The sequence below is a fragment of the Notechis scutatus genome, chromosome 4 (assembly GCF_049901735.1).
Source record: "Notechis scutatus isolate UNSWTSFEM ecotype Mainland chromosome 4, rNotScu1.2, whole genome shotgun sequence".
Classification (NCBI taxonomy): domain Eukaryota; kingdom Metazoa; phylum Chordata; class Lepidosauria; order Squamata; family Elapidae; genus Notechis; species Notechis scutatus.
In genome coordinates, this window is record NC_142012.1 from 3,369,137 (window position 1) to 3,379,290 (window position 10,154).

Sequence of the window (10,154 nt, forward strand, 5' to 3'; positions counted from 1 at the left end):
TCTATTCTATTCTGTTCCATTCCGTTCCATTCCATCCATTCCATTCCATTCTATTCTAATCTTGCTTTTTTGTCTTTTCTGCTATTCATTACAGATTCCCATTATTTCTGTGACTTTCTTTCTCTGCTTCCTTCCCATCTGGTTGTCTTCCTCAATGTTTTTGCATCATTTGCCTAGATATACAATAATACGTTGTCCTCTAGAAATCAACATTCACCAACAGACAAGAATATGTGTAACTGAAGGTTGAAGAACTGTGGGGTCCTTGGTCGGTGGTGGGATTCAATTTTTTTTTTACTACTGGTTCTGTGGGTGTGGCTTGGAGGGCGTGGCAGGGGAAGGATACTTTAAAATCTCCAGACAGAGATGGGATTTGCCGGTTCTCCAAACCACTCAAAATTCCCGTTACTGGTTCTCCAGAACTGGTCAGAACCGGCTGAAGACCACTTCTGTCCTTGGTGACCTCTGAACTTAGTTGTTTTCTTGCAGACGTTTCATTACCTAACTAGGGGATATCAACAGTGCTAGAAGGGAGCGGGGTTTGCAGAGTGAAGGAGGAGGAGGCCTGTGGGGTCCTTGGTGCTCTCTGAGCTTGGTTGTTTTCTTGCAGACATTTCATTACCCAATTAGATAACATTATCAGTGCTAGAAGGAAGTGAGGTTTGCTGTTATACATGGAAACTCTACTCCCTTCTAGCACTGGTGATGTTGTCTAGTTGATTAGTGCAAGAAAACAATCAGGTTGAGAAAGTACCAAGGACCCCACAGTCATTGTCGTAGTCGTCGTCCTTCTCCTCCTCCTCTTCCTCCTCCTCCTCCTCAAACCCCGCTCCCTTCTAGCACTGATGATGTTCTCTAGTTGGGTAATTAAACATCTGCAAGACAAACAAGCACACTCAGAGAGAACCAAGGATCCAATAGTCCTCCTCCTCCTCCTCCTCAAACCCCACTCCCTTCTAGCACTGATGACGTTACTTACTTGGGTAATTTAATATCTGAAGAAAACAGCTAAGTTTTGAGAGCACTACGGATCCCACAAATCAACATTTAGTCCGGCCAATTTTCCTTGCTCTTTGTAAGCATTTGGTTCTCAGGGCTTTTCAGTGTTCAGGATAATAGTCATTTTCACCTTTTTGCTATTGGCATTCTGGGGTTTTCAAATGACGCCATAAATTTCAGTCCAGAGTAATTCAGGCTGCTTGTTTATCCAATCAAATTTGTGACAGCTCCTTGTTAATGTCATGGCATAAATATATGGATTTTGCTGACAGAAAGTTATCCGTTGGGTCTGATTCTTTTATTTCTTTTTCTTTAAATTAAGCTATTATTTTGAGAAAGGGGATTGGGATCAAACCATAGTCACACAAAGTCTTGTTTTCTTAACTGAATACAGCCGTTCATTTAATGTTAGAAGTTAAAACAGCAATTAAAAAAAGGGATTTATGACTGTTTTTCACATTTACAACTGTTGTAGCATCCCCATGGTCACCTGATCAAAGTTTGGACGCTTGGCAAGTGACTCATAGTTATGACGGCCACAGTGTCTCGGGGTAACATGATCTCCTTTTGCGACCTTCTGATAAAGAAAGTCAATAAGGAAGCCAGATTCACTTAACAACCGGGTTACTAAATTAACAACTGCAGTGACTCGCTTAACAACGGTGGGCAAGAAAGGTGGTAAAATGAGGCAAAGCTCACTTAACAGAGGTCTCACTTAGCAACAGAAATTGTGGGCTCAGTTGTGGGTGTAAGTCGAGGACTACTGCAGTCCTTCCCCATTTACTGATTTATTCATTTAGCGTCCATCTTTACTGGCCAACCGTGTAGCCAATGTGCTTCTACTGCTGTTGCTGCTGTCCATCTTGTGATGCCCTTGTGTAGAATTATCTTTTAGGGGAGATAAAAGATATTTTTTTCTTTGCTGGAAGGAGCTACTTGCTATAAACTTTAACCTCTTTTCGCGGGCCTCCATTAATCTCGCTTCTGCTTCATTCCGTACACAGAGGCCAACTTTTTGCGTCATCCTCCTAATATTTTATTGCCAATGTTAACTTTCTGGCCTCCGATAAATTGGCCCTGTATCTTCTTGGGGTGTGTTGGGTCAACAAGGGAATGAAAGTTGGCATAGTACTGTTCAAACAGTCAGAATAGAGCTGGAAGGGACCTTGGAGGTCCTGTAGTCCAACCCCTGCTCAAGAAGGAGCTCCTATATCATTTCAGACAGGTGGCTGTCTAGTATCTTCTTAAAAACCTCCAGTGATAGAATACCCACAACTTCTGGTGGGAGGCTGTTCCACTGGTTAATTGTCCTCCCTGTTAAGAAATTCCTCCTTAAATCCAGGTTGCTTCTCTCCTTGAGTAGCTACCATCCATTGTTTCTTGTCCTGCCTTCAGGGGCTTTGGAGAATAAGTTGACCCCCTCTTCTTTGAGGCAGCTCCTCAAATACTGGAATATTACTATCATGTCCCCCCTATAAGTCCTTATTTTCTCCAGACTGGCCAAACCCAAATCCTGCAATGGTTCTTCATATGTTTTAGTCTCCAGGCCTTTAATCATCCTAGTTGCTCTTCTCTGCACTTTTTCCAAAATCTCAACATCTTTTTTGTAGTGTGGTGACCAAAACGGGATGCAGTGTTCTAGCTGTGCCCTGACTAAGGCTTTCAATGTCTACTTCCTCTGTGTTAAAAGTATTGACTTGAAGAGTATTTTTGAACTCCAAAATATTGATGGTTGAGCCTAGATTTCAACTGACATTTGGGGGACTGTGTGTGGCTGACTTGAATAGTCTTTGTTTGACTATTTCTCCTGTTTCTTCTGATGTTCCTATCGATAGGAAGGACCATCCCATTCATAGGCCTCCGTAATGTCTAGGTTCTGACTCAGTGACTATGGAGATTTTCAATCATTCAGGTCATGGTTGTCCCAGAGGTGCTCCACTCCACTCCCTCTTAGTACTGAAGATGTTACCTAGTTCGGTCATGAAACATCTGCAAGAAAACAACCAAGCTCAGACAGCACCAAGGAGCCCACAGAATGGATTCATTTTTTTTTACTACCAGTTCTGTGGGTGTGGCTTGATAGGTGTGGCTTGGTGGGCGTGGCTTGGTGGGCGTGACAGGGGAAGCTTACTGCAAAATCCCCATTCCCTCCCCACCCAACTAACCTGCTTTCCAGCTCCCTTCTCCTGGGCAGGGCAACCAAAGAAGACCCAGCCGATCAGCTGGGACTCGATGGGAGGCAGAGAAGAGATGGGGTTGGTGGGGCCAGTCGGAGGTGGGATTGGCCGGTTCTCTGGACTACTCAAAACTTCCACTATTTGTTCTCCAGAACTGGTCAGAACCGGCTGAATAGCATCTCTGCCACAGATAGATATAATGTAGATAGATATAGAGATGGATGGATGGATGGATGGATGGATGGATGGATGGACGGACGGATGGACAGACAGACAGATAGGTGTGTGTGTGTGTGTGTGTGTGTGTGAGAGAGAGAGAGAGAGAGAGAGAGAGAGAGAGGGAAACAGACTGATGATGTTACCTAGTTGGGTAATGAAATATGTGCAAGAAAACCACTAAGTTTAGAGAGCACCAAGGACCCCACAGTCCTACTCCCCCTCCCATATACCCCACTCCTTTCTAACACTGACAATGTTACCTAGTTGGGTCATGAAATGTCTGTAAGAAAATCACTAAGTTCAGAGAGCACCCAAAACCCCAGAGTTCAACCCTGAGCTAGAAATATTCTCTTCTATAGTAGAATGATAATGGCCTGGCAAGGAACTAAGTTATATCTGCTTCATATTATAGGACCATTGTATTCATAACAAGTGAACGTATGATCAGAAAGTATGCACTGGAAAAAAAATCAAGCCTTTTTTTTTTTTATCACCCACTCAATTCCACCCATCCCATCCAACATCACTCAAAACTAGGCACGCAGGACCCTAACTACCTCTATTCCAACCACAACTGGCCTTAAATGCAAGTTACTCAATGCAAGAAGTCTTGTAAATAAAATACCCGAATTTCTCCTCTTACTAAATACGGCTAAATTCGACATTATATTTGTCTGTGAAACATGGCTCAATGCATCCCTCCCTGACTCCATTACCACAGTAAGAGACTACCATGTTTACCGATCAGATCGTGAAATCCGTAGAGGAGGTGGTGTTGCTATCTTCTATAAAAAGTCCTTACATCGAAAAAACATCCAAGTTACCCAAGAGCTTTGCTCTTCCTGAGACCATCATCTGTGAACTGTCCTTAAATATCACATTTCGATTCTTACTATGTTACAGAGCCCCTGATTATGACATCAAACATGTAAACAAGCTCAATTCACTACTAACATGGGCAACATCCTGTCCACACACATTTATCTTTCTTGGTGATTTCAATCTACCTCACATTAACTGGACCCTTAACGAATGTACAACTGAACCCACACATGCAACCTTCTACAATGCAGTAACAAATCTGGGACTAGAACAACTAGTAACCAACAATACTAGACTTAACAACTGCCACAATCTCATCTTCTACAATAGTTTGAATTCAATTTATGGAATACAAATTAAAGAACCCTTTTCCAACAGTGACCACAACATGATTGACTTTTGTCTCAACATATGTCCACACAAAAATCATCACAATGACGGAATCCCCAATTATAACTTCAAAAAAAAGGCAACTATGATCTTATAAACAACGATCTCTTATCCCTTGATTAGCAATTTCTATTCTCTGGATGCAATACTGTAGAAGACCATTAAAACATATTTTTACTTGAAGTCAAAAGAGTCATCAAACTATATGTACCATTAACAACTCCCAAAACCAGAAAAAACAAATTACCCATAACAATAAGGAAGCTTCAATCCAAAAAGAGATCACTTTGGGAGAAAAACAAATCTGGTTACGTTGCCAACTTCAAAAGCCGATACAAAAATGTATGCCACCAGATAAAAACTGAATGCACCAATTATCACATTAAACAAGAAGAAAACCTTCTACGTGCCAATTCCACCCACGCTTTCTACAATTTTGTAAACAACAAACTAAAAGACTCAAGGTCCATCCCACCCCTGATAGGACCTAATGGTAAAGACTGCAACAATGACACCATTAAAGCCAACATCTTTATCACATTCTTTGGCTCAGTATTTGTAAACAGCAATGGCTCATGCCCAGTATTTCCTAGTCGAACCACAGACAACTACAATGATCTAATACATATTGATTTTACAGAAGACAATGTTGAAAAAGCACTACGCAATCTAAAACCATCTCTATCTATCGGACCAGACGGAATATGTGCCTGCTTTTTAAAAAAGCTACCCACTGCCATAGCCAAACCTCTAAGCATAATCTTTGAAAAATCTTTCAGGACTAGCTCCTTACCAAAACTATGGTCACAAGCCACGGTCACCCCCATCTTCAAAAAGGGAGACCCAAGCCTAGTTGAAAATTACAAACCAATCTCCTTATGCTGTGTCACCTGTAAAGTCATGGAATCAATTATTAACCAATCCATCATCCTCCACTTAGAAACAAACAACCTACTCTCCAATGAACAATTTGGTTTCAGAAAAAAACTATCCTGTAATCTGCAACTCTTACACTGCAAAAACATATGGACGACACAACTTGACCAGGGCAAAGCAATAGACGCAATCTACATAGATTTCTGTAAAGCCTTTGATTCAGTGGTACACGACAAACTACTCCTAAAACTAAAATCTTATGGTATCTCTGGACATCTGCATAACTGGATAGAAGCTTTTCTCTCAAACAGACAACAAATGGTCAAAATTGGGAGTGTCCTATCACATTCTGTACCTGTCAACAGTGGTGTCCCCCAAGGCAGTGGACCAACTCTCTTCATACTCTACATAAATGACCTCTGTGATCATATTAAGAGCAACTGCATTCTCTTCGCTGATGATGTAAAGCTATTCAACACCACACACAATACTGCTACCCTTCAAAAAGACCTCGACTATGTATCAGAATGGTCAAACAAATGGCAACTTCAAATCTCAACAAATAAATGCTCTGTCTAACATATTGGCAAAAAAAAAATAAAAAATCAGAAAATAAAATACAGGCTGAATCATCAAGACTTTGTTGATGATCCAAACTCTGTCAAGGACCTTGGAGTTCTCATCTCTAATGACCTAAGTGCTAGAGCCCACTGCAACTACATAGCCAAAAAGGCATTAAGAGCTCTTACGTAGCTTTTTCTCTGGTAATATTACACTAATAAGTAAAGCATCCAAAACATTTGCTAGACCAATACTCGAATACAGCTCATCAGTCTGGAACCCACATTATGTATCTGATATTAGCACAGTTGAGAAAGTCCAGAAATATTTCACAAGAAGAGTTCTCCACTCCTCTACTCGTTGCAGAATACCTTATGCCACCAGACTCGAAATTCTAGACCTAGAAAAACTAGAACTATGCTGCCTTCGGTCAGATCTAAGTATAGTATATAAAATCATACATTGCAATGTCCTACCTGTCAATGAATACTTCAGCTTCAACCATAACAATACAAGAGCAAACAATAGATACAAACTCAAGGTTAACCGCACCAAAGTTGATTGCAGGAAATACGACTTCAGCAACAGAGTGGTCAATGTCTGGAATCCTCTACCTGACTCTGTGGTTTCTTCCCCAAACCGCAAAAACTTTAACCTTAGACTGTCTACTATTGACTTCACCCCTTTCTTAAGAGGTCTGTAGGGGGCATGCATAAGCGCACCAACGTGCCTACCATCCCTGTCCTATTGTTTCTTTTATTTTTATTTTTTATTTTTCTTGTATGTATCCATGTATTCATCACTATGTTTTTACTTATATCTAGTATCTTGTAAGCAATTGACAAGCCAAATAAATAAAAAATAAATAAAATTCAGCGTATCCACAATCTCTTCTGAACCAAATAAATTGAAAAATTGCCGTTACGCTAGAACTTCCCAGGCTGCCAAATCAGTGGAAACAAGGAGAGAATGCATGAAAGTTGCACTTCAAACTCCCCAAAGATGCCAGGAAGCTAATACAAATATTGAAGACATGGACAATCTCATTATGAGAACAATTAGCGTGAAATTACCAAGGCTTCTTCATCTCACCATAATTAAAGACCTTTCGATGCTTTTAATTTAAGCTGGAAAAAAACTACAGCCTGGGCTAAAATATGTACTACAAGGACACGGTCCAGAAACCATTACGACGAGGCTGCGTGCGTGTGTGTGTTTTCTTTTCTTCGATTCCGCTTACAAGTATGACTTTCTAATTAAAACTGACTGCGTGTTTAAATGGAAGCGAGGTGGAAAGTTATTCCATTATATGAAATAATTGCTGGGTTATTTCAGTCCTTCCTTTCAGCTGCCAAATCGGGCGGCCTCTTCTCCATAGCTCAAGCTCACATAGGGAATTGCAATTATTCGACTACGATGGCAATATGTTTTACGTCAGTTTTTCTTTTTTTGAAGGTATCTTATTATACCTCTGAAGAGTCTTTCCTGATCTGTTGTTTCCACTGGATTTGAACTAAAATAACCATAATTTAAGGAGGACACACAATCCATGGGTTATTTTTACGGAAATGTTTTGAAAAGGAGCCAACACCTCTTCAGAAAAATCCATTTTCTTTCAATCCAAGATGTGATTAGGGGCATTGTCATGAGGGCCATAATCGTGGATGTTCACAGAAAAATGCCGAGTGGATAAGATGTTGAGATATCCCTTAAAACAGGGGTCTCCAACCTTGGCAACTTTAAGACTTGTGGACTGCTGGCTGGAGAATTCTGGGAGTTGGGAGTCCACAAGTCTTAAAGTTGCCAAGGTTGGAGACCCCTGCCTTAAAATCCCTACAGGAGCTCCTCCATAACAGACAATGAAGAGAACAATAAAAGAAGTAACGTTGTCATTCCACACATTGCAGGAATATCGGAAAAGGTCAGGAGGATCTTCAGCCAACACAACATATGTGCAGCCTTCAAACTCAAGAATACAGTAAGGCAGAAAAATATCCACACCCAGACCCAAATTGAACAATGTGGTATACGCAGTACTGCAGTGAGCCAGGTGAAGATCTGTACTTTGGGGAAACAAAACAGTTCATAAACCTTCAGGTGGCCTTAATGACTCGCTTAAAGGATGCAAATGACCAGCTGTCTGCAAGGAGTATAAATCCTTCCATTCTCCAACATCCAGTTAGAGCTGATGAAGCTTTTTGGATGTAAAGCGAAATGTCTTCAAAGAAAAAAACACCAGAAAGTCCAGTTGAAAAAGCACCTTTGGGACAACCAGGACCTGCATGATGGAGAATCTCCATAGACATATCGCTTAAGTTAATAATAGTTAAGAGTGGCTCAAAGAGCCATGGAAAGATACAGGTACCACATACAACCAGACACCAGGTGAATCCTACACATAGATCAGCCCATGCACATATTCTGGAAAGTCAGATGTTCTCTGAGGATGGCCTCTAGCACGAATCCAAAAGCTTGGAAGACCAAACTTCTGGTCCCAGTGACTAACCCAGATAAGTTTGTTTGTTTCTTTAATTTGAACTTAATTATTTATTTGTATATTGGAGCCTTGGTGGAAAATAAAATACAGGCTGAATAGTCAAGACCTTGTTGATGATCCAAACTCTGTCAAGGACCTTGCAGTACTCATCTCTAATGATCTAAGTGCTAGAGCCCACTGTAACTACATAGCCAAAAAGGCGTTAAGAGTTGTTAATCTAATCCTACGTAGCTTTTTCTCTGGTAATATCACACTACTAACTAGAGCATCCAAAATATTTGCTAGACCAATACTTGAATACAGCTCATCAGTCTAGAACCCACATTACGTATCTGATATTAACACAGTTGAGAAAGTCCAGAAATATTTCACAAGAAGAGTTCTCCACTCCTCTACTCGTTGCAGAATACCTTATGCCACCAGACTTGAAATTCTGGACCTAGAAAACCTAGAACTATGTCCAATCTAACTATAGTATATAAAATCATACATTGTAATGACTTACCTGTCAATGAATACTTCAGCTTCAACCATAACAACACAAGAGCAAACAATAGATACAAACTCAAGGTCAATTGCACCAAACTTGATTGTGGGAAATACGACTTCAGCAACAGAGTGGTCAATGTCTGGAATACTCTACCTGACTCTGTGGTTTCTTCCCCAAACCCCAAAAAACTTTTAACCTTAGACTATCTACTATTGACCTCACCCCTTTCCTAAGAGGTCTGTAGGGGGCGTGCATAAGCGCACCAACGTGCCTACCGTCCGTCCTATTGTTTCTTTTATTTTTCTTATACGTATCCATGTATTCATAACTATGTTTTTACTTATACCTATTATCTTGTAAGCAATTGACATAAATAAATAAATAAATAAATAAATAAATAAATAAATAAATAAATAAATAAATAAATAAATAAATAAATAAATAAATAAATAAATAAATAAATAAACAAACTCACCGTCCCCTGGTGATTGGCTCTAAGTTACCCAGGAGGCTTTCGTGGCCAAAGCGGGACAAGAACTCAAGATGTCCTGATGATTGTTGCACAACCACCCAGCAGCTTTCATGCCTAAGGTGGAACTGGAAGTCATTGCCTCCTGGTTTCTAGACTGGTTCCTTAACCACTAGACCGAGCTGCCTCTCATTTGTTTTACCTGTGCATTTTCCATTCAGATTCTGCTCAGAAGCATCGTTTTGCAACGTTCCTGGATGGGCTTAAAACTGGGGATGGTCTCCTAGAGCAGAGGTCTCCAAACCTGGCAACTTTAAGACTTTTGGACTTCAACTCCCAGAATTCTCCAGCCAGTTGAAGTCCACAAGTCTTAAAGTTGCCAAGTTTGGGGACCGCTGTCCTAGAGAGAAAGAGAAACAGCGAGAGGACATTTTTTGTGTCATAAACAAATAAAAAGTGCTCATCCCTCTGGCAATCATTTTCTCTGAAGGCACCAAAGCTAATATCCCAGATTGGAAGTGTTTGTGATGGCTTAATTCATGCCTTGTGTCTCTGGAAGCCATCAGGATGAAAAAGAGTGCCGAGCCAAAAAAAAACAAAAACCTCTGGCCCAAAAATAGCATCATGTTAGGGATTATTTCCTCTTTAAAGGAT